This window comes from Pelodiscus sinensis, chromosome 2 (assembly GCF_052426305.1).
Source record: "Pelodiscus sinensis isolate ZL-2025 chromosome 2, ASM5242630v1, whole genome shotgun sequence".
Classification (NCBI taxonomy): Eukaryota; Metazoa; Chordata; order Testudines; family Trionychidae; genus Pelodiscus; species Pelodiscus sinensis.
In genome coordinates, this window is record NC_143053.1 from 135,718,118 (window position 1) to 135,742,709 (window position 24,592).

The 24,592-nt window shown below is 43.6% G+C and overlaps 1 pseudogene; it reads left to right on the forward strand.

The window, feature by feature from the left end:
- Positions 1 to 2,699: 2,699 nt before the first annotated feature.
- The window catches only part of LOC149525342 (uncharacterized), a 28,463-nt pseudogene continuing 6,570 nt past the window's right edge, over positions 2,700 to 24,592 (forward strand).

A 24,592-nucleotide genomic window follows, 5' to 3' on the forward strand; every position in this document is an offset into this window, starting at 1 on the left:
GTCTATACAGAGTGTTATGGTTTTTGCAAATTCATAATAAATTCATTACATCTTGAACAATGTCCAGCATGAAATTAACAGATGATTAGCAGTATAATATGTCACTTCACAGAATCATACTGACTTCTAAAGTATTCTATTACTGCACGTATCCAATTTTTAGTGCCTTCTCTAAGCCTTCAGAAAATTAACATGATTATAATAAAGCATAGCCTCATTACTCCCCTTAAGGAATTAATTACCTACTTTATCTGGGAAACTATAATAATCTTAAATCGTGGATTGTTATGTTTAATATTACTATGTAGGCCCAGAGGTTGTAACAAAAATTATATTTTGAACAATCCTGTAGCTGTCATTTATTTTTTACCTGAATGGAGAGAGACACTTTGGGTAAGAGAAGAACATTACCTCCCTGAATGTGGTGTAAGATATATATATACTGCCCATATATTAAAGTTGCACAAAACTTCATGACATCTCTTAGGGTATGTCTACACTACCCTCCTAGTTCGAACTAGGAGGGTAATGTAGGCATACCGCACTTGCAAATGAAGCCCGGGATTTGAATTTCCCGGGCTTCATTTGCATAAGCGGGGAGCCGCCATTTTTAAAACCCCGCTGGTTCGAACGCCGTGCAGCGCGGCTACACAGGGCACGAACTAGGTAGTTCGAACTAGGCTTCCTAGTTCGAACTACCGTTACTCCTCGTGAGCTTTTCCGGAAAAACTTGCCAGCTGTCTACACTGGCCACTTGAATTTCTGGAAAAGCACTGACGATCTAATGTAAAATCATCAGTGCTTTTCTGGAAAAACTATGCTGCTCCCGTTCATGCAAAAATCTTTTTCCGGAAAACTGTTCCGGAAAAGGGCCAGTGTAGACAGCACAGTAGTGTTTTCCGCAAAAAAAGCCCCGATTGCGAAAATGGCGATCGGGGCTTTTTTGCGGAAAAGCACGTCTAGATTGGCCACGGACGCTTTTCCGCAAAAAGTGCTTTTGTGGAAAAGCGTCCTGCCGATATAGACGCGCTTTTCCGAAAATGCTTTTAACGGAAAACTTTTCCATTAAAAGCATTTCCGGGAAATCATGCCAGTGTAGACATAGCCTATAAGGATAACACCTCATAAAACATACGATTTATATAAATATACTTACAGAAGTCTAACATAAAAGTGGCTGAACCAATGATGTGTTCATTCATATAGTAGGAGTTTTGATGTTTAATTCAATTTAAAAGTCTTCAGTCCCCATGATCTTGACTACTGTGTGGGTCAAAAGTTCTCACAAGCATGACTATCAAACCTAATGCTAACAAGATCCTTGCTGTAAACAAGATTATAAAAGTTTCTGGTTTTTTTAACTAACATGTCAATTAAACCTAATTTAAACATGCCCCAAAATTCAGGGAGCTATATTTCTTACGCTGTTTTACTGAAGGAATTGGTGAAATCTTGACCCTTGCATAGGAAACATGGAATCCTGAATTCTCCTTTTTTTCACATGAAGGATGAATTCAGTTTCAAAACATAATATTGTGTTATATAACACTACTTAGAATTATAAGAGCAAAATTTTCCTGGAATCTATACATTAATATTCAACATGATGAAAGTCACTTTTTCCATGTGTAGGATGCACACCTGAGGTTAATGAGAAGGCCAAACAATCTGCTGTGGTTTGAACAGCAGCAACATTTCTACAGTAGGGCTCCATTATTTCTACATTACAGAAGCTGAACTGGACTTTGCAATGGAAGGAAGTTCTTTAAAAATATCCCTCATGTAGATAGGTCCATGTGGAATAAACTGAGAATTATCAGAAGGTTGTGAAGAGAGGATTTTATTAAAATCTTCTGATGTATTCTGTTAGGCTATGTCTACACAGCAGCGTTAGTTCAGAATAAGCTATCACAGAAGAGATATTCTGGAATAGCTTATTTCGAAATAGCATGTCTACACACAAAATGCGTATCGAAATAGCGCTTAGCTATTTTGAAATAGTGCGTCCACACTGATTGGATGCTGAATATCATTTAAGGCCACCCAAAACCAGTTCAGGTGGGGCATCAGGTCAGTAGTTACCTCATGTCGCCCCTGCCTGAGGCTATCTGAGGCTTGTGCTTAAAGCGACGCCCCGGAACCATTTCTCAGATTTCCCTGCTTGCTTGCCTACCTCTTTGAAGGACAGCAAAGTATGTTCTCTTCTTGCTCTGGTTGTCCTGATTCAGGACACCACAGCACTCTTCACTATGGAGCCGGAGCTGCTTCCAAGCAGCACTTTCTACAGAGGCCTCCCAGGCTCTGCAGGAAACCATCCCCCAGAGCTTCTTGGAAACCCTGCTTCGGGGGAGCAGCTACATGAGCTAGATGCTGCACGCCATGGTCCAGGTACCATGCCCCACCACATCGTTCTGGACTGCTGGGGAGACCAACAACGTCTCCAGAACTTCTGAATGAAGAAGGGCACCTTCCTCGAGCTGTGTGAGTGGCTCACCTCTGCCCTGAGACAATGGGAGATGCACATGAGACCCATATCCCTCTAGAAGTATGTTGCCATTGCTCTCTGGAAACTCTCCATGCCAGACAGCTACCGATCCATGGGGATCCAGTTTGGAGTGGGGAGATCGACTGTCAGGGCCCTGCTCATGAAGTTATGGCATTCTCAAGCTATTGTCCCAGGAGGGGGCAGAAAGGACGGAATGGGTGTCTCTAGGGAAAGGTAGGTGGGGGTGGAGGTGTGTGCTTAGGGTTTATTCTGTTTATTCTGTCCTGCCCTCACAAAGCCCTCCCTGGGGTGGCCATGATTGCAGGGGGTTGCTCCTGGTGAGTGGAGGGGAGGGGGACTACAAGGAGAGAGGGAGGTAGTGGCAGGTACCTTGGCACTCCTGTGATTCTCGTGTTGTTTGTCTTCTTCTGGGGGTGGTCAGGGCCATCAACAGCATCGTGCTGCATAGGGACATCTTCCTGGCAGATGCAGATACCATCATCTAGAGGTTTGGTGACCTGGGCTTCCCCAACTGCGGGTGGGGGGGAAGGGAGGCTATTGACAGGACACGCATTCCTATTCATGCCCCAGACCATCAGGCCTCAATGTACATTAACCAGAAGGGATACTTTTTGGTGGTTCTGCAGGCTGTGACTGACCACCGGGGCCAGTTTATGGATATAAATGTTGGGTGGTCGGGGAAAGGACACGACACATGTGTGTTCAGGAACTCAAGCATCTGCCAGAAGCTGCACGCTGGGACTTTCTTCTCCAACAACCATATCAGGGTTGGGGACGTGGACATGCCCATATGCCTGGTGGCGGATGCAGCCTATCCCCTGCAGCCGTGGCTCATGAAGCCCTAAACTGGCCACCTCAACCCCTCATGACAGGCATTTAATGCCAGGCTGAGCAGGGCCCACATGGTGGTCAAGGATGCCTTTGGCTGCCTGAAGGTGCGTTTTAGATGCCCCCCGCCCCACCCACTTTGACCTCAGAGAGTACAACACCCCGCTTGTGGTGGCTGCGTGTTTTGTCCTGCACAACGTGTGTGAGAGGAAGCGGGGGGCCTTCCTGTCGGGGGGGCGAAGGGGGGAGAGGCAGACCTCTTGGGTAGGGACTACAAGCAGCTGCCCACAGCTGCCATCTGGCAAGCCCATCGGGGGCTGTGCATATCCGGGAGGCCCTGAGGGAGAGCTTCTCCCAATGGAATCATTGACATTGTTCCCTGATCCACCCCAATGGAGTAGCGACAAGGTGTCCTGTGGCACCTTATAGACTAACAGATGTATTGGAGCATAAGCTTTTGTGGGCAAAGACCCACTTCATCAGATGCATGTAGTGGAAATTTCTAGAGGCAGGTATAAATATGCAGGCTAGAGATAATGAGGTTAATTTAGTCAAGGAAGGTGAGGCCCACTTCTAGCAGCTGATGTGGAATGGAAATGTGGAGCATTTAGCTGTATGGAGTGGAAATCTATGAACCTCATGAAGAAACTTGCACAAGTCATCCTCCCTGAGGGTATGTCTACACTAGCCCCCTAGTTTGAATTAGGGAGGCTAATGTAGGCATTTGAAGTTGCAAATGAAGCCCAGGATTTAAATATCCCGGGCTTTATTTGCATCTTCCCGTCCAGGTGCCATTTTTAAATCCCCTTAGTCCAAACTAACTGCCCGCAGCTACACGTGGCAGTCAAACGTTAACTCAAACTAAGTCCTTAGTTCAAGTTAACTGTTACATTCCACGAGGTGTAGTTAACGTTTGACTGCCACGTGTCGCCGCAGGCAGTTAATTCGGACTAAGGGGATTTAAAAATGGCGCCCGGACGGGAAGATGCAAATAAAGCCCGGGATACTTAAATCCCGGGATTCATTTGCAACTTCGAATGCCTACATTAGCCTCTCTAGTTCGAACTAGGGGGCTAGTGTAGACATACCCTGACTGGATTAAATCTAGCCTACGTATTTATACCTACCTCTGGAAATTTCCACTACATGCATCTGATGAAGTGAGTCTTTGTCCATGAAAGCTTATGCTCCAATACATCTGTTTATCTATAAGGAGCCACAGGACTCCTTGTCGCTTTTTCAGCTCCAGACTAACACGGCTACCCCTCTGATACTTGACCCAATGGAGTAAATAATGTCCATCTATCAAAAGTCAACCTCTTCTGCTGCCAGTCTTGGGCTATGGCTACACTTCAGGCTTCTTGTGCAATAACTTTTTGCACAAGAGTTCTTATGCAAAAGTTCTTGTGCAAGACGCGTCCACACTACCATGTGCTTTTGCACAAGAGCATCCATGGCAGTGTGGATGCTTTCTTGCGCAAAAAAGCTCTGATGGCCATTTTAGCCTTGGGGGCTTCTTGCGCAAGAAACCCCTGTTCCCATCCACACTAGCCGTTTTGCGCAAGAGTTCTTGTGCAAAAAATCTTATTCCTTGCGGGGAGAGGAATAACTCTTGCACAAAAAGCCCTGTCTTCTGATGATCTACTGTAAATTTTCTTGTGCAAGAATGGGCTTGCAGTGTAGATGCTCTGCAAATTTTTGCCCAAGAACGGCCATTCTTGCGCAAGAATCCTGCAGTGTTGACATAGCCTTGATGTTTAAGCCCATTGGCACTATTCTTACAGCCCTTCTTTGGGCAGCTAGTACTAGGTATGTGTTACACTGGACATGGTGTATCATAATTAATTACCATTTTGTCATGTTGACTGATATACAGATGCAGCCATCATAGTCACATTTATAGTTCCTTATATTGAAATATATTGTGTTTTCCTGTTGCTATTGTCTTCCTGTAACATTCTTAGAAATTTTATGTGATTATAAATCATCCCCAGACTAAATTCAGTCAAAGGCTCTTAAAATGATATAGTCCAGACTGGACTGGATTCCCCACTGCCTTGTATATTGTTGAACAATAATTTCTGATTTTGTTGCATTTACACCTACATTTCATAGGTTAAACAACTATATGAGGTGTAAGGTACTGGGGAATCATATCCACCCACTTCTCTCTTTTTATGTTCAGTCTGAATGTGTGTGGGTAGTTTTATTTTTTAATATTTTCAAAGAACAGAAGAGAAAAAAGAAACTGACAAAATTCTACTGGATAAACATTTTCCATAGGAAGCAAACACTTATTTCTTTCATACCTAAGAGACATTATTTAGAATCACTCCTAAGAAGCTAAGTAAAAGTAAACCCAGCATCCTAGAAAAACTTTCTTTAATTTATACAGAGCCAAAGTGTCAAAAAATAAACATAAGAAATATGAATCACCTCATTTCTGGATGATGTCAGCATATCTAACAGTAAACTAGGGTAAAAAGATAAAACTCTCAAACAGAAATCAATAAATCAGATCAAAGTACTAAAAATTTTAGTTTTCAGTTAGCAATATACTAATCTTTCCTGTCCTTAATTTTTGGCAGATTGTGAATAAATAATACTCTCACTTATGCATTAGGTGACCTGCCACTAGAGATCTGAAATTTAACTTGAAGTGTACACTGAAATCAGACTCACACTAAAAAACCCAATGTACCCCCTCAAAGGCTACATCTACACTACAAGTATGGGTGTGATTCCCAGCTTGCATAGACATTCTCCACACCTGCTCTCATTGAGATAAATGGCTAAAAATAGTAGTGTAGCCATGGTGACAGAGGCTAGATCTGCTGGACATATAGCCATAAGGTGCAGATGGTTTGTACTCAGTCCAGCTAGCCCATTCCACCCCTTACTGTACTTACCCTGCTTTCTCTATTATTTTGAGTATGCCAACTTGATGAGACCTAATGTGAGTATGTCTCCACAAGCTGGGGATCACACCTAAAGCTGCTGATTGCTCCATCTCACAAAAGAGATACCTGTGTTGATAAGGCATGGAGAATGGCAACCTAAATTATTTAGAATATGGAACAGCTTACCCATGAGGAGCAATTTAAAAGACTGAGACTTTTCAGAATAAAAAAAATGACCAAGTGGGAATGTGATAGAGATCTATAAAAGCAAGATTGAGTGTGGAAATAGTAAATAAGGAATGCTATTTGCACCTTCACATAACACAATGACATTAATATGCAGCAGGTTTTAGACAAACAAAAGTAAGTGTTTCTTCACACAATGCAATGTCAACCTGTAGAACTCCTTGTCAGGAGGTGCTGTAACTATAAAAGGGTTTAAAAAAATGTGATAAACTTATGGAGGACAGTTCCAAAAATGGATAATACCTAAGAAGGTCAGGGATGCTGTGGGTGTCCTAAACTCTGACTGCCAAAATCTGAGTATGGATGACAGATGATTATTTGATAATTGCTAGTTCTATCCTGAAGAATTTGGCATTGGCCACTGCTGGAAGACAGGATACTGGGCTAGATGGACTATTTGTCCATTTCTTATGTTGAAATTTACATAAACCTTTACAATAAAAGTTTCTCCTTACCCCAAAAATGAATTCAATATTTTTAAAGAAAGAGTGTATCTCTGTACTATATGGTTACTGAAAACATCCACAATTAGATGGGATAAAAATTGAATGGCTATATCCTTTAGCACTGCAGTTCTCAACCAGGGACCCAGGAATCCCTAAGGGAGCCACATTGAGGTTTCAGGGGATATTCAAAGCAAGGCTGGCATTACAGCCATTGGAGCTCAGGGCAGGATACTGAAACCCATCTGAATAATGCTTAAGCCCAGGGCTTCAAGCTCCACCACCCAAGGCTGAAGCTGAAATTGGAGCATCATAGCAATTTAACTGCTTGATACCCCGTAAAGCTGGCCCTGGCTTTTTAGGCACAAGTGAGCCATGGAATTTGTAGAGCATTTTGAGAGCGCCTCAGAAAAAAAAGTTTGAGAAACCTTGCTTTAGGACATAATATAGCCACTAAATAATGGAGAGTAGAGAAAAAACTTTCCACCAAAGCTAAGTTCTTCCATAACTATTCACTGGGGATTTTACCACCTTCCTCTGAAGTAGCTGATAAATGTAACATTGCAAAAAGAACACTGGGCAAAAAGGGTCACTGGTTTAATCAAGTGGCTATTCTACTCTATAAAGATTCTTATGCCACCTCTTCATTATCTGAATGCCTTACTGGCAATTCCTACCCTGTCACTGAATATATAAATCTCTCACTGTTTTGAAAACATTCATTAAAATATTATGCTGTTCTTAAATTGAAGTTTCCTAATGTATACTCATGCAAGGAAACAAAAAAATGAGCAACATGTTAAAAGAAAATTAACACCTTCATTCGGCTGAAACTATGCTTCATTTTATCACTGGGAATGTGGCTGAAGGGCAGAATGTCTTTTTAGAGGGCTCCGACTCAAAGTCTGACTTCTGTGGCTTTCATTTACAGATCTCTGCCCTTTCCTGTTCTGCTGAGTTCATCTGGTGTTGCCTGATCTAAGATTGCTTATGAATTTCCAGTTACCACCTTTACAGTTGCAGGTCCTTTGTTCCAGGATCACGTCCAGTATTCAGTTATTCTATGGTTGGGAACCCTGATGTGCACAGATGCAACACAGACACTGTAGGAACTCTTGTATATTTACAAATATAGTTTATTAATACATTTAGCACAGTCACAAAAACACCAATTTCATCAGATAAATAGGGAATGTACATCTCTATTTCCATACCATATACTCACACCATTCCTTCTAGAACAAGCCGAGGTTTTAGCCATCATCTTCTTCATAACCTTTGCTTTCCCCACCATTACCAGTGACTATCATTCTCACACCTATCAAGGGGCTACATCTCCTTCTCCTATTGCTTCTAGCCTGGGATGCCACTTTTATAATATAAAATAGAGGACTATGTAGCACTTTAAAGACTAACAAGATGGTTTATTAGATGATGAGCTTTTGTGGGCCAGACCCACTTCCTCAGATCAAATAGTGGAAGAAAATAGTCACAACCATATATACCAAAGGATACAATTTAAAAAAATGAACACATATGAAAAGGACAAATCACATTTCAGAACAGAAGGGAGATGCGGGGGGGGGGGGGAGGAAGGTAAATGTCTGTGAGTTAATGATATTAGAGGTGATAATTGGGGAAGCTATCTTTGTAATGGGTAAGGTAGTTGGTGTCTTTGTTGAGCCCCCCGCGGTGAGTGTCAAATTTTAGCATGAATGACAGTAAAGAAGATTCCCTTTCAAGTGCAGATTTGAAAGTCTTCTGGAGTAGGTTGCAGGTGATTAGGTCGTTGAGACAGTGTCCTTTCTGGTTGAAATGGCAAGAAACTGTTTTTTCTTTGTGATCCTGTCTAATATCTGTTTTGTGGGCATTGATCCTTTGGTGAAGTGTCTGAGACGTTTGTCCAATGTACATAGCAGACGGACACTTTCGGCACATGATAGCATAAATTATATTTCTGGATGCGCAGGAATATGTATTCTTGATCTTATAACTCACTTGGTTAGGCCCAATAATGGTATCAGCAGAGTGAATATGTGGACAAAGCTGGCAACGGGGTTTGTTGCAAGGGAAAGTACCAGGGTTGGTATTAGTGTGGTATGTCCTGTGGTTGTTGGTAAGAATCATCTTGAGGTTAGGTGGTTGTCTAAAGGAGACTATGGGTCTGTCTCCCAGAGCTTCTTGGAGTTTAGTATCCTGTTCCAGTATAGGCTGTAATTTATTGATAATGTGTTGGACAGGTTTAAGTTGGGGGCTGTAGGTGATGATAAGTGGTGTTCTATTCTTGGTTTTCTTGGGTCTGTCTTGTAGTAGATGGTTTCTAGGTATTCGTTTGGCTCAAACGTGAACTTTCTCCTAAAAGGAGGCGAGTCTGAAAGATTTACAAATAGAGAAAGGGGTCAAAAGTAGGACTTAGAATGAAAACTTCCTTTGCTATGGAACCACAACTTAATCTCCATAATAGCAAAGGTAAAAAATATACAAATAATTCTGTAAGTCCGTACTTGTCTATTAGTAATTTACATCAAAGTGTCAGTAGTCCAAAGTAGCATTTGTTTAGGCAGACTTGTTTAAAGAAAATATAATATCTGTAAGCACCCAAGCAGTTAGAAAAAGAGATTTTCTCCTTCTGTGTAGGCTCATTTCTTCATGGGAAAGAAAACAAAAACAGCATCAATTGCTTTCCCTGGTTATAAAATGTAAAAAGATCTTTTTATCCACTGATTGAAAATGAAGCAAGTGGGAACAGAGAACAAAATTCTACTTTGCACCACCACTTTTTAAGGGTCGTGTGTAGCAGGATATCACTTTATCTAAGGGTATGTCTACACTACCACCCTAGTTCGAACTAGGGTGGTAATGTAGGCATACCGCACTTGCAAATTAAGCCCGGGATTTGAATTTCCCGGGCTTCATTTGCATAAGCCGGCCGGCACCATTTTTAAATGCCGGCTTGTTCGAACCCCGTTCCGCGCGGCTACACGCGGCACGGGCTAGATAGTTCAAACTAGCAAGCCATTCTGAACTATCTGTACTATCTGTACGCTACACGCGGCACGGGGTTCGAACAAGCCGGCATTTAAAAATGGCGCCGGCCGGCTTATGCAAATGAAGCCCGGGAAATTCAAATCCCGGGCTTCATTTGCAAGTGCGGTATGCCTACATTACCCCGCTAGTTCGAACTAGGGTGGTAGTGTAGACATACCCTAAGAGAAAAACATTTGAAAATGAAAAAATTAAAATTATGTTTTCAAAATAATGAAAATTGAATTCAGTTATTTGTACCTGCCAGAGCCTGTCATTTTTCAGTCATATTATTAATTGGACAGTTGGCAACATTTGAAATTAGATAGCAGGTTTCATAGGACAGAGAAGTTAATCTGGAATGGACTTCAATATCTGGCCGCTAGAGTTAATTCTCGATGAGGTGGTTGACATTGGTATTAAGCAACACTGTGTGAGTAACTGTTTTTAATTTAATTTAATTTGTTTTCGGTTCACAGGTAATTCTGAAAAAATACTTCCAAAATTTTGGCCAAGGAAAAAGTTTAAAAAAATCATTTAGGTTCAAACAAAATGTGTTGAGATTATGTTGAAATTTTTTAAGTGTGTAAAACTGAATTAAAAGAAAATGTCAAAATGAAAATTCTTTTCAAGTAAAAAATAGTTTCCTTTTTAAAAATGTCAAAATGCAGTATTTCATTTTTCAGAGTTTGTTGCTGTTCAACAGAAATAATTGAGTGAAATTAACATGAATAATTTGATTGACCTGAATCTGTATTTTGTGGTAAAAAATGTCTGAGAAAAAATAACTAGTTCTGCTCCTACTATCTGATATCCTCTGACTCACTTAGATGTCACTGTTTTGTTCCTTTAAAATCATTTGAACAGATAAGATAGTTCAAGAGAATGAAAATGAAATACAAAACCTTTCATTCATTCCCTTCGGGGCATCTGGCATTGGCCACTGTCAGCGGACAGGATATTGGACCAGATGGACCTTTGCTCTGACTCGGTGTGACCCTTCTTATGTATCCTTGGATTGCAGGTCCAAATCCAGAACTACTTGGTCAAGACAAAGCAAATGTGTCACTATCCAATTGTTCTTTAGATGTTAATAAGGGATTCACGTCTAAGTGGTCAGTTCTTCACATCACTCAAAATCATGCTAGGCACTACTTCTGACAGCAGAGAAGTCAAAGATAAAGTTTCTTACTCCATGCTCATTGACTTCAGTAGATAGACTCCCATTAACTCATCTGGGTATTGGGCCAGAACAAGAATACCCCAGGAAATTAAACTATCCTCATTCCTGGAGGTAATAAGGTTTTATTTTCCAAGTTTGTTATGCCAGCATTTTTTAAAGTCACTAAATTCATCTGCATAGACACTGTTATTTTGCTGCAAGTTGATCTTTAGGAAGACCACAGGTCTTCTCTCAAAATTCTCCCAAATATGCTCAGATTAGTCAGCCAACTCTCTACTATTCTACTTTTTGAATCACAGGTTTGTCTGTATAAATGTCTTATTCAGAAATATCGAGGAAAAGGAGAGAGTGAGAAGAGGCTGGAGAATGAGAGGATAAAAATATCTGCCAAAAATCATCATGAAACTAGAATTTTTGTGCAATGCATTGAGTTGTGTTCCTGCTTCAAGTTGTTGTCCCCTTAGAATGATGAGCAACAGGATGTCAAAGAGACAATGAATACTGAGGGGAATTAGTAAATAAAATAAATATGTCATGCTATTCTATTTTGATATACAGAAGAAGACATATGAAAAATGACTCATAGTTTTGAATCAATCCTTAGGTTATCATGGCATAATGTAATTGCAGATTCAGAGTCTGTTAGACAGAATGTCTCAGACTGTATAGTAATATCCTCCTTTGGTTGCCATGGAGAAGGTTATGCTTACAATCTGTTAACACCACTGTGAGCTTAAAAAAGCATACTGTCTGTCTCTTTGCCCCCTCCAGTCTCCTTGCCCCCTCCTGGGGAAAGCTGGAGTCCTCCACCAAAACCCAGACGACAGCTAGCAGCCTGAATATCAGGCTTGCTGGCTCCTTCCAGTCCCTATTTGCTAAGAATCTGATGATACCCAAGGTGAAAGTCCTAGGAGGCTAAGAAAGAGCTGTCTCAGTGAAAATCTCTAGAGTAGAGAGGTTATTATCAAAGTACATTAAGATAAATCTAAGTCTAACAACAGAAACCGGGAATTGACAAAACAGGGATGGATTGCCATGTGGTTAAGAGAAGGTTTTGGGACTTGGGAAGCCCAGGTACTTGGCTCCACCACAGACTTCTTCTATGATCTTCAGAGAATCTAATATCTGTCTCTATGTACTGAATGAAGGGTCTGTGTGAGTATCTTGGAAACATCATAGGAAAGGAAATACTATATCTTGTTGTGGAGGAAGAAGTGGCAGGATTTGGACACAGCCTGAGGGTCTTAATCTGAGCCCAAGTGACAAAGTAATGGAAAATATGGAGGACTTTGTAGAAAAAAATAAGGAGTTAAGTTTTTTTCTTGTTAATTGTATGATGGCAGACACAGCCTGGAGATGGTGTTGAAAGGGAGACCCAGAAAGGCAGGGTAGGACAAAAGGGGATTGGTCAGGCATTGGAAAAAATCTTGCAAGTTGCTAGTGTAAAGATGATGACTACATCCATGTGAATAGATGACATCAAACAAAAAATATGCTAAATCCATTATTACATTAAGGAAATAATATATACTCAACCATGATCTCTAATGGATTTACCTATTCACATGCGCTGGACTCGATACAATAGTAAAACACATGTATTAGATACAGGGAGAAATTTGAAATGATTACAAATAGTAAGGCCTAAACATCAGAAATAGGAAGAAGAAAAAATGCAGGCAAAACAGTAGCTGTTTCCTCTGTCTCTCTTGGTGCAGTGAATGTAATGGTCAGGGAGAGAGAAGGGGGTGCCTTTGGATGTTTGTCCCTCTTTTTTAGAGTTTCAGTCCCTGTCTTGAAGAACATTTCCAGCTTAGACTCAGGAAACAAAGAATCTGTGTGAAAGGATATTCCTTGCTGGATTTTTTTCACCTGTTTGTATTTCTTTCATTTTCCCTCTTTGCTTGATAACTCTGGTTGTGGTTTTAATGGAAATTAAGGCATGTACAAATTCCTTCCTTTATTTAGGGCAAACCAGACTTCTGGGCAGGGAAGGGAGTATTGGAACATGTGTAACTGCACATGCAATGTTGCCACACATATTTTACCAAGAAAATACTAAGCAGCAAATGATGAGTTTCCAAATGATATAATGCCAGGCATTTTTGAACAAATATTCTTACAAAGTATTTAGGATGTATACTTGGAGGTACATTATGTCATAGTAACATTCCTAATTAAGAAAATATTCACATAACATGTAAGGTTAATAAAACAGCTAAGAAAGATAGGCGAGGAGGACAATGCCAACAAAATAACGTAAACCTACAATCCTGGATCTCAGCAGGGAAAGTGCAAGAGCCAATTAACACTCTGAATTGTATCTGAAGGGTGGACCAGACCTAAATAAAGATGAAACCCAGTTGGGAAAAAGCTAGTGGTGTTATCAAGAAAGGAAGCCCGGACTAAAAGAGGATCACAGAGAGGAAAAAAGAATGTTGAAATGGTTGCCACTGGAGAGTGGATAGTAGAAGAGGGCCCATGGCAGCCTGTGTACTGAACTCCTTGTCCCCACCACCACCCCAGAGCAATGATTTACATGAAGAAAAATAAGAAATAATTGATTTAAGGGCTCAAACACTGCTGCAACTTGGAGCCAGGTGAGAAGTGCCTCTCCACGGCCACTACAGCTCCAGAGGGCACAGCTAGGAAAAGAGTGCATGTCCTCTGGCTAGAGTCAGTGGTTCAGGTTTGTCTGCCATCTACACTCCTAAGCCAGAGTGAGGAGTGCATCAAACTGTTCACTTTTCCCTGGTTCCCTGACAAAGAGGAACAGCCAGAAATGTTCTTATATGAACTGGGTTGGAGGGAGGGGGAGGGCTTCAGCCCCCTCTAAAGGGCAACATTGGGGTGGGAGGCTCAAGATTGGGGTGGTCCTCTATGTGGGGGAAGGGGCATGCCCCCAGCCAGTCCCTTTCACCTACCTGGTAATTCTGACTCTTTTCTGTATGGTTTTAAGAGAAGCACTACCATTCCAGACACATCCAAATCCTCACCTTGCTTTAAGTTATGGTAAGTGGTAATTATACCAATTTTTGTATGCGAGATCATATGGGATCTGTCAAAAAAGGCTTTCTTTCTCGACAGATCCCCCTCTAGACTGCTGCTTTTTGCTGACAAAGTGCTGAATCAGCAAAACGTGCTGGCCATTTTTATGCCAAGTAGGCACGGGATATTTAAATCCCTGCCTCATTTGCAATGCTGACCTGCCTAATCTGCATCCCTCTGCCAACAGAAGGATGCAGTCTAGACATACCATCAGATATAAAGCAGATATCTGAAAATTTGCAGGGTTGTAGAGACAAAATTTGTAGCCGCAGCTGTATCTGCAGAACTAAGCTGCAGATATAACACGTATATCTGCAGATTTGCAGGGATCTTCAAAAAATTTCCCTTCATGTCTTGGAGCCTATATTGATTGCTAAAAATCCATAAGTTGCAATCAGATACATGTCAGCTAATGATAGCTCATTTACTGACACTCTTTGGATTGACATTAAGTTGGATGTTTAGGTTCTTGGTCAAATAATGGACTAGGCACAGAAATCAAACTTCTGTTTAAATTGTAGGGGTCAGGTCCAGCTTATAGAAATGCAAAGGGGCAGAGAGCTTGCTTTGGTAGCCAGCCAAAACGTAACCCTTTACAAAGAGAAATAACACCTGCTTCTAGCTGTCGTGGCTAGGAGCAAGAAGAATTGTGGGTAGAGTGTGTTGATATCTCTGGCTCCTTAGAACTGCACTAAAGTAAGTCAGGGATCAAAATAACCTCTGGCTTTCCATTAGGATCAAGAAATGTGGAATGGTGTTATAATACCACGTTTGCTTCTTCCTTCCCCCAGATGCACTGAACATGTATTGTCACTGCCTAATGGAGAAACAACTTTTATTCTCCAGATGATTAATTTGGCATCTTGGTCCAGAATACATACAAAGAAAATGATAAAAAGTTTGTGAGGAAAGATGGACAAATAAAATCACTTTTGGTGCAGTTAAATCCAATTTAGGTATAATAAAAAATTAAACATGCCTTTATAAGGGGTATAGCTGAAAGTCTAAGGAGTTTATTCTGACTTGAATATGCTGGATTTACAGTGATGCAATTTCATTGGTGTAAATTCATGTGAGCTGAGAATAAGACTCAAATGTTCTTCATCTTGCAGTCAGGCTGTATCAGAGGGGGGACTCAGAAGAGCCTTTTGGCATGGGCCTCAGGAGACAAAGAGGCCTCAAATGTTGACATTTTTCTATCAAGTCATTTCCATTTATTATACAGCTTGCAGTTATAATAGAGACAACAAAAGAAGCTATATATACCTGCAAAAAATTGATTTAAATCATTTTGGGACCTCGGGCCTTCACCAATTTTTTGGTCACATCCGAGTTTTCATCTGCATGACTGGAGACTAGAGTAGTTCTGTGATGTGGAAGAAAACATTGTCCTCACTCTGCGTTTGTAAGCAACAAGTAGCCAGAGGTAGTTTTATTACGAGCTGCAGCAAGGGAAAAACTGGTTCAAACAGGGGGGAAGCCACCCCCTCTGAGGCAGATCTTCGAATACAAGCAATTATGAAGCAGTTTATATACTGTCCATTAGATATAATAACAATAACAACTAGTCTCCTTCCCATTACAAACACCAATGGCTAACAGTTATTTTAGTTCCACCCAGATGCTCCTTATCTCAAGGTCCCTGCCAGAGTCGGCATTCTATCCTTATCTCCGTATGGAGGTGAGAGGCAAAGGCAGCGTCTAATTACAGATCTCGCGTTGTCAGGCCACCGACTTAGCCTGACTCTTGCTCTCTTGTTAACAAGACCAAGATGGCTGCACACAAATTCCTTATTTACTTTTCCTGCTTCCACAGTGATTAGTGATTCTACATTCTGTAATGCTGTTTACAGTCTTTGCATAGTTTATAGGTTTGAAAGTCGTAATTAATTCTGTCACTGTAAAGTGATTTTGCTTGATCTGAAGGTGAGTTTAACCTTAAAATTAGATGTTTATCTCTGCATAGGAGAACATAAGAACAGAACATAAGAACAGACATACTGGGTCAAATGAAAGGTCCATATAGCTCAGTATCCTGTCTGCCAACAATGGCCAATACCAGAAGCCCCAGTGGGAGCCAACGTAACAGGTAATCCTCACGTGATCCCTCTCCTGGCCCCCTTTTCCAGACAAAGATTTTCATATTCCTGTTTTTTCTTGTGTGTCTTCATATATAACATATCAGGCTCAGCTGTAAGCTACCTCTTTGTCCAGGTTTAGATTCACCTTTAAAGGGTTAGGTTTTTTTTTTGTGATAATAAACTTTTAATTCTAGTTATTTAATAAACTTTCTGTCTAATTTGGCAATCGCTCTGTGATCATATTCCTTATAAAGTACTAGTTATTAGAGGAATTTAATAATGGGAATATGTTAGCAGATGAAATTTCAAGATTTTGATATAAGGCCCATATTAAATAACCTCCCCACAATACTGTTATTATATAATATTCATCATGAAGTATATACTATTAAAATTTTGTATAACCAACAGCCTTTAGCAAATGAATGTATTGAGTGTTACTGTGTTTTAAAAGAATTCCTTCATAAAAATGAAGAGAAGATTTGAAAGTGGTGCAAGTAAGAGATGGTGAAAGCAGCAGAGTGAAGCAGCAGTTAAGAGTATAAAGCCAATAACATAATTTCTCATAGAAAAGACACCTCAGCCATAGACGGTGACCATACTGACAGTGACACTTCCAGTTCTAATTATGAAAACTTTGTACCCACAAAAGACATTTCAATGCCACTGCCTCAAAATGAGATGCTCATTAATCAAGACAGAAATGCTAACAGTAGCAATAGATGCAGAATCTACACTTGATTTAGAGATTGTGCAGGCAGAAAATGAGGATCTTGGAGATGCTGCACAGCAAGAGCAAGAACTTATGACTAGCACAGGACATAGTGTAACAACAGTGGCATCACAACCCGATATTGGACTTCTTGACAAGAACAATGTTGCTTAAATGCAGTTGTTTCTCAAAGTTAGTTGTTTTCACATTCCAAGTAATATACTGAAAAATGCTGAAAATCATGCTTTTCCCGTTCGTCTGCTGACAAAAACTCTTCCATATTGAGAGATCTACACAAGGGACTGGTTTTGATAGAGCATGGAAAAGTAAGCTCTCCAGTGTGTAGCCCGTTTCATTTTTAATAGTAATACTTCAAATGCAACAGTACTGTCTGATGCATCCAGTTGGAGGATCAATAGAGATTGGAGGAAGTTGAAAGACTGAATACCTGCACATGAAACTTCAGTATTACATAAAGATAACTATGTTACATGGAAATCAGCTAGAAGGGCAACACTGGCTGAAAGTTCAATTGAAAACTTACTCCTGAGTGAAATAAACACAGAAACTGATAACTGGAAAAATTCCTTGAATGTCATTCTTTTTCTTTCTGAATAGGGATTGGTTTTGTTTGGTTCCAGTTAATGTATTGGTAGAAACAGAAACTTTCTTGGGATACTTTAGCTTATTAACAGGGTATGACCCACTTTATCAGGCCATGCTAAATATGTTCGTGAATCACAAGTGGAAAATGCATGCAAGTCCATTCTCTGTCTACCAGAATACAAAATGAGTCTATTGATCTGTGTGGGATATTTGTGCAAGCAACAATTCTTGAAGAGATAAGATGTGTGAAGTACTTTTCAATCATTATTGATGCAACTCCAGACTGTGTTCATAAAGAACAGACAACCTTGGTTGTTTGATATGTTAAAATTGCAGGAAGTTCAAAGTTTTAAATTGAAGAATGATTCATTTTGTTCGATAATTTTGTGAAAAAAACTGGAAAAGAAATTGACACTCATAATGGACCAGGCTGGGTCTTGGCCTCACGGAGGGTATGTCTACACTACAAAGTTAGTTCAAACTAACAGACGTTAGTTCAAACTAACTTTCCTAGGCGCTACACTAGCGCTCCGTTAGTTCGAACTTAATTCGAACTAACAGAGAGCTTAGTTCGAACTAGTTAACCTCATTTTACAAGGATTAAGCCTAGTTCAAACTAGCTAGTTCGAATTAAGGGCTGTGTAGACCCTTAATTCGAACTAGTGGGAGGCTAGCCCTCCCCAGGTTTCCCTGGTGGCCACTCTGGCCAACACCAGGGAAACTCTATTGCCCCCCTCCCAGCCCTGGAGCCCTTAAAGGGCCATGGGCTGGCTACACAGTTTGTGCCAGTTGCAAGGCTGCCAGCACCCGTGCCAGCACACCCTGCACCTGCCACAACATGAGCCAGCCACCCGAGGACACCCAGCCCTCCACTGCTCCCCAGGACCAGCCTGGCGGCTCTCAGGAGCCTGCCCGGGGGCGCAAAAGGCGGGCACCCGCTTGGTCAAGTGCGGAGATCGTGGACCTCATCGAGGTTTGGGGGGAAGCCTCCAATGTCCACGATCTCTGCACTAGCCACAGGAACGCGGCCGTCTACGGCCGCATGGCTGCCAGCCTGGCCGCCAGGGGCCACCAGCGCAGCCGGGAGCAGGTGCGCTGCAAAATCAAAGACCTGCGGCAGTCCTACTCCCGGGCTTGCCAGCCAGGGGCCGACCCGGAGGCCTGCCCCCACTTCCACGCCCTGGACCGCCTCCTGGGGGCTCATGCCGTCCCTGCCCCCCGGGACGTGATAGACCCCGGAGCAGAGGGCCGGCTCCAGGAGACGGAGAAGGAGGTGGAGGGTTCTGAGAGCCAGGAGCCTGCCGCCAGCCTTCCCAGGACCCCGAGGCACCCCACAGAGCCGCTCGCCTGTGTCGTCTGAGGCCGGGGAGGTGTCCACCTGTGAGTACCATCATGTTCCCCTTATGTGTACGGGGGGCTGGGGCGAGAGGGAGCCCCGGGACCGTGTGCCTGGGCCTTGCCCACCAAGGAGCAGCAGCTGGGGATCCTGCAGGAGGGGCCCTGGCCTTGCAGAGGGGAGCTGGGTTTCACACATCTGGGCCCCTGGGGTAATTGACCGCTGGTCTTGTTTCACCACAGCTGCAGCACCTGGGCCTGCAGGGTGCACCACCCCGCCTGCAGCAGCTGCCCGTGCTCGGGCAAGCAGGAGAGCCAGGAATGAGGAGGAGTACCAGAGGCGGCACCTCCAGTTCCTGGATGACCAGCTCCGCACCCAGGACCACTGGGTCCAGGAGGACCTGAGGCTGCGCCGGAGGAGTCTGGAGGCCCTGGAGGAGCAGGGCCGTGCCCTGCGAGGCCACCTCCAGAGCCTGCTCGACCGCTTCCCATTTCCTCCTCCTGCTGCTCCCCCTGCTCCTCCTGCTCCCCCTGCTCCTCCTGCTCCTGCTTCCTCCACACCCCCCGTCCCTCCTGCCCCCCCTCCACAACCATTTCCCACCGACACCCCCGGACCCGCAGTGTGGCGAGACGAGAGAGGCAGCCGGACTCCCACCCCTGAGCTTTCCTTTCCCTTTCTCCCTTCCCTCCCCTTCCAGCTCCCTCGTCCCAGGTTTCCCCCTCCCCTCTTCCACCCTCATTCCTCCCTTCCCCCACCCCAGTTATGTGAAATAAACAGACGTTTTTGGTTGAAAAACAGGTGTCTTTATTTTACAGTAGGTAGGGTGGGGAAAGGGGAAGGGGGGTAGGGTGGAAGAAGGCCCCAGTGGGGCATGAAAGGGAGAGGTCAGTCCTCCTCTTCCACCAGGAAGCTCTCCTGCAGGGCTTCCCGGATCCAGACGGCCCCCCGCTGGGCTTCCTGGACGGCGGCGGTGCGGGGCTTACCGTAGTGTCCAGCCATGCGGTCAGCCTCAGCCATCCAGGCTGGCAGGAAAGCCCCCCCTTTTCGCTCACACAAATTGTGGAGCACACAACATGCCGCCACCACGGGAGGGATGTTGTGCTCGGCCAGGTCCAGACGGGTGAGGAGGCATCGAAAGCGGGCTTTCAGTCGCCCGAAGGCCTCCTCCACCATGATGCGGGCCCTGGTCAGCCTGGCATTGAAGGCCTGGCGGGAGAGATTGAGGTGCCTCATATAGGGCTTCATGAGCCAGGGCTGCAGTGGGTAGGCGGCATCCCCCACCACGCACACGGGCATGTTCACGTCCCCGACCCTGATGTGGCGGTCGGGGAAGAAGGTCCCAGCCTGCAGCCGCTGGCACATGGAGGAGTTGCGGTACACCCGGGCGTCGTGTGCTTTGCCGGACCAACCCACATTAATGTCCGTGAACTGGCCCCGGTGGTCACACACAGCCTGCAGGATCACGGAGAAGTACCCCTTTCTGTTGACGTAACGGGACGCCTGGTGTTCCGGGGCACGGATGGTGATGTGCGTCCCGTCGATGGCCCCCCCGCAGTTGGGGAAGCCGAGGGTGCCGAACCCCTGGATGACGGCGTCCGGGTCGGCGAGGCGGACCACCCTGCGGAGCAGCACCCGGTTGATGGCCTTGACCACCTGCGGAGAGAGACACAGCAAAGCGCCAATCAGTGGGGCACCCGGGTGGCTGGGAGCGTGTGTGTCCTGGCAGTGCCCCGCGCCCCACTCCCCGAAGCAACCCCCCTGGCAGCATGTAGTACGGCCGGGACAGACCGACCCCACCGGTGCGGGGCGCTTTCGCCTCCTCCCGCCCCCCCTTTGTCCCTGGGGTGGCCCATCCCCTCCTCGCAGCCCCCCTCTGCCCCGGCTCGGTGGTCGACGAGTGCCGTACCTGCATGAGCACCGCTCCGACGGTGGATCGCCCCACGCCGAACTGGTTCCCGACGGATCGGTAGCTGTCCGGCGTGGAGAGCTTCCAGACGGTGATGGCTACCCGCTTCTGGAGGGGGATAGCGGGCCTCATGCGAGTGTCCCTTCTGCGCAGAGCAGGCGCGAGCCACTTGCAGAGCTCCAGGAAGGTGTCCCTCCTCATCCTGAAGTTCTGGGTCCACTGTCAGTCATCCCAGCGCTCCAGGACGATGCGGTTCCACCAGTCGGTGCTGGTGTCCAGACGCCAGATGCGGCGGGGCACGCCGGTGCTGGGGCGCCACCGCGGCTGCTCCACGGCTCCCAGGGTGGCCAGGCGGAGAGGCAGGGGGCTGACGTTCACCAGGTGGTGCCAGGCAGTCTTGATCCATTGGTGGCAGGCTTGCAGCAGCAAGTCCAGAAAGTGCACCAGAAGGTGCAGGGCAAGATGTGGCTCCATGTTGCCATCTGCGGCGGCCCCCCCGTGAAGGGAAGCACCGACACAGACAGGCATAGAGACCAATGCTTTGCTGTCCCTCGGCGAGGTTGGCAAGCAAGCAGGAAAAGCTGAGAACCGGCTGTTCGGGGGGGTCCCTTTAAGCTCGAGCCTCAGATAGCCTCAGACAGCAGCCACACAAAGCAACTACTGACCTGATGCCCTGCCAGAACCGGTTTCAGCTGTCCTTAAATGTCCCCCTGCGTCCAATCAGTGTGGACGCGCTAGTTCAAATTAGCAAAACGCTAATTCGAACTAGCTTTTAGTTCTAGACGTGCTAGTTCGAATTAGCTTAGTTCGAATTAACTAATTCGAATTAACTAAGTTAGTTCGAATTAGCACTGTAGTGTAGACATACCTGGAGGGAGTCAGCTCAGGGTGAACTGTTCAAAACCAGGGTTATTTACAGCCCTTAACTGGAGTCATTTCCCGTATAGGTCACAAACTAGGGTCACAGAAAACATCAGCTGGTAATCTTCCAGCAGGAAGCCCTCACAAGCAAAACCCCTCTGACACCCCATCGTTCCCTGTGCCACAATCAGACCCAGACCTCACACACAGGTGAGAGGTTATAAAACCCAATCTCACCAACTCCAAACAGATCCTCCCAATCCCAAAGGACCAGCCACAGTTCCAATTTACACTTTACATGTTACCCACACGAGCATGCTGGGCAATCCTTTAGAATTTAAATCTAAAGGTTTATTAATAAAAGAAAGAAAGGGTTGAGAGTGAGATTGTTAAAGAGAATACATTACATGCATCAATCATCAAGACTTGATGCAGGCTCTTAGCCGAGATGTTACAAACTACTAGCTTAAAAATCTCCGATGTACATCCTGTATCAGGATGGGTGAGCAAATCCTTCCTGTCTCTCATTCCCTATCAAGGATGCATCTGGAATCAGAAGCAGAATTGAAGACAAGATGGCGATGGCCTCATGGGATTTTTATATTCCTGGTGTCTCCCAAACTGGAGCTGGTCACATAATCAAGTGACCTGTCTATATTTCACATGCAAGTAGCCATTTTGCATTGGCTGGTCTGCAGGTTTCCAGACACATTCCTCAGGTATGTATTGGCCACTCTGAGAGCCATTGTCCATGAAGCAGTGCTAGTTGGCACAGTCATTCACTGAACAATCCTTCCTCACAATAGGTGGTCCAGGTCCATTGCCCCCTCCCAGACAGAGAACATTCAAAATGTAAGAACAGAGCCCATATTCATAACTTAACATACAAGAATCCTATAAATATAAGAGTATCATAGATAGAATCAGTAGAACATAAGTATTCATTTGACACCTCACGTGGCCCAACTTTGTACAGAATTTGGGGCAAACACTCACTAATGGGTGCAACAGTGGCCAGCCTGCTCATATTAAAATGCAATAATGTGACAATTTAGAAATTTTAGAAGGCTTCAAATTAAATTTTCAAGTGTACATTGGCCAAGCCTATGACAATGGATCTAATATGGCTGGGAAGTACAAAGGAGTACAAGCAGTCCTTTCTTGAGCCAAATCCAAACTGTATTTTCTCCACTTGTGGGAACACCACAACATTTTGTCAGTGCTGATTGTGCTGAATAATGCAAAGAAGCAATCACATATTTTGGAACAATCCAGCAATTGTATAACTTCTTCAGTAGCAGTCCTTGAAAGTAGGGAACTTCTGAAACATCATTTGCCTGTTTCCCTTCTCACCATGTCAACAACGAGATGATCAGCTTGAATTAATGGCGTTAAACCAGTTACACAGCATTTGGACTCCATGAGAAAGGCTTTAAGTAAGCTTGACTCTCTTACTCTCACAGCATAGGTTCACACTGAGCTTAAGTCAATTCAGAAGTATACATCCAAATTTAATTCATTTAAATGTTGTCTGTGTGGATGAATCTGCTAAAAATGATCCATAAAATTAATTTCGTAATTGAAGCACACAATGGTACAGTAGATTTTGATAGGCATAACATTGAACAACTTCTTAAAGTTATTCAAAGATTTATGATCAATGGGATTCAATCCTTTCTGAGTCCAAATCAATAGTACAGGGTATTGACGTTTCATCTGAGTTTTCCACCAATCACAACCTAACATCTCAATCTAATTCAGAAATGCACTATCGAGTCAATGGGTTTTTGTTGTTATTGACTCCATCAAATCTGGTCTTACATGGCAATTTGAATCACTGCGACAAATGTGTACCCTTTTTGGATTCCTTTGGGAGTTCAGAGAACTAAGTGATAAAGATCTATATTCAGTGGCTGAACAGTTTCAACAAAGGTACAACAATGAAATTTCAAGAGATCTCTGTGATGATATCATCTTCCTGAAATGTGTACATTCCACCAACTTTAAATAAGACTGCAAGCCAAAAGAACTACTTCAAGAAATTCGATCTTGGTCTGTTGACTGTCTTTCCTAATATCACAATTGCATTACATATTTTTGTCAGTCTCCCTGCATCAGTCAATGCACATTCAATGTATACAAGTAAAGAACTATCATCATTCTACAATGTGACAAGAGTGTTTGAATGGGATCACAATGCATTAATAGTGATGTTGCATGTAAATTAGATTTTTCTTCAATTATAAATGAGTTTGCACAGAACAAAGCCAGAAAAGCATTCCTAAAAAGAACTGTTTTGCTCGCAGTGGAAACTCACAGTTAAAGTTACATTTTTAATATATATGCTATTGGTATAATGACTTAATTGTTAATAAATAAATGTCTCAAGTATTCATTTTCATATATCCTTTTGGTTTTAGTATGATCCTATGAATGATAAGTTAGATACGTTGGGGGCCTGAGGTTGGGCTTGGCGGGGGCCTCTAAACTCAAAGTGGACCAGGTGTCTGTCATTCTTTGAGGCTAGGTCTACTGCTGAAATCAATGGGATAATGGGAGTCTTACTGTGATTTTGGTGTGGGCCCTAAATTTGACCTGTACTGTAAAAAAGCCTTACATATTTCTTTCATTTAAAAGAAAACAACTGCTATTCCTGAAAAATAGTTACTTGTGGAAAAGCAGGCAGAAGCAATGCTACAGATAAAAACTGATTAATCATGCCTGAGATAATGGTTCTCTAGCAAGCATTTTCCCCCAAGATTTAAATCAATACATCCTTAAAAATGTCTAAAACTTGACTCAAGGTGTTCAATTATTTAAGAGAATAATTATTGATTTTTATGGGTTCATTATAAACTTGAATACTGAGAGCAAATATATTGGAGGTGGAAATATATTTGCAACATCCTTTG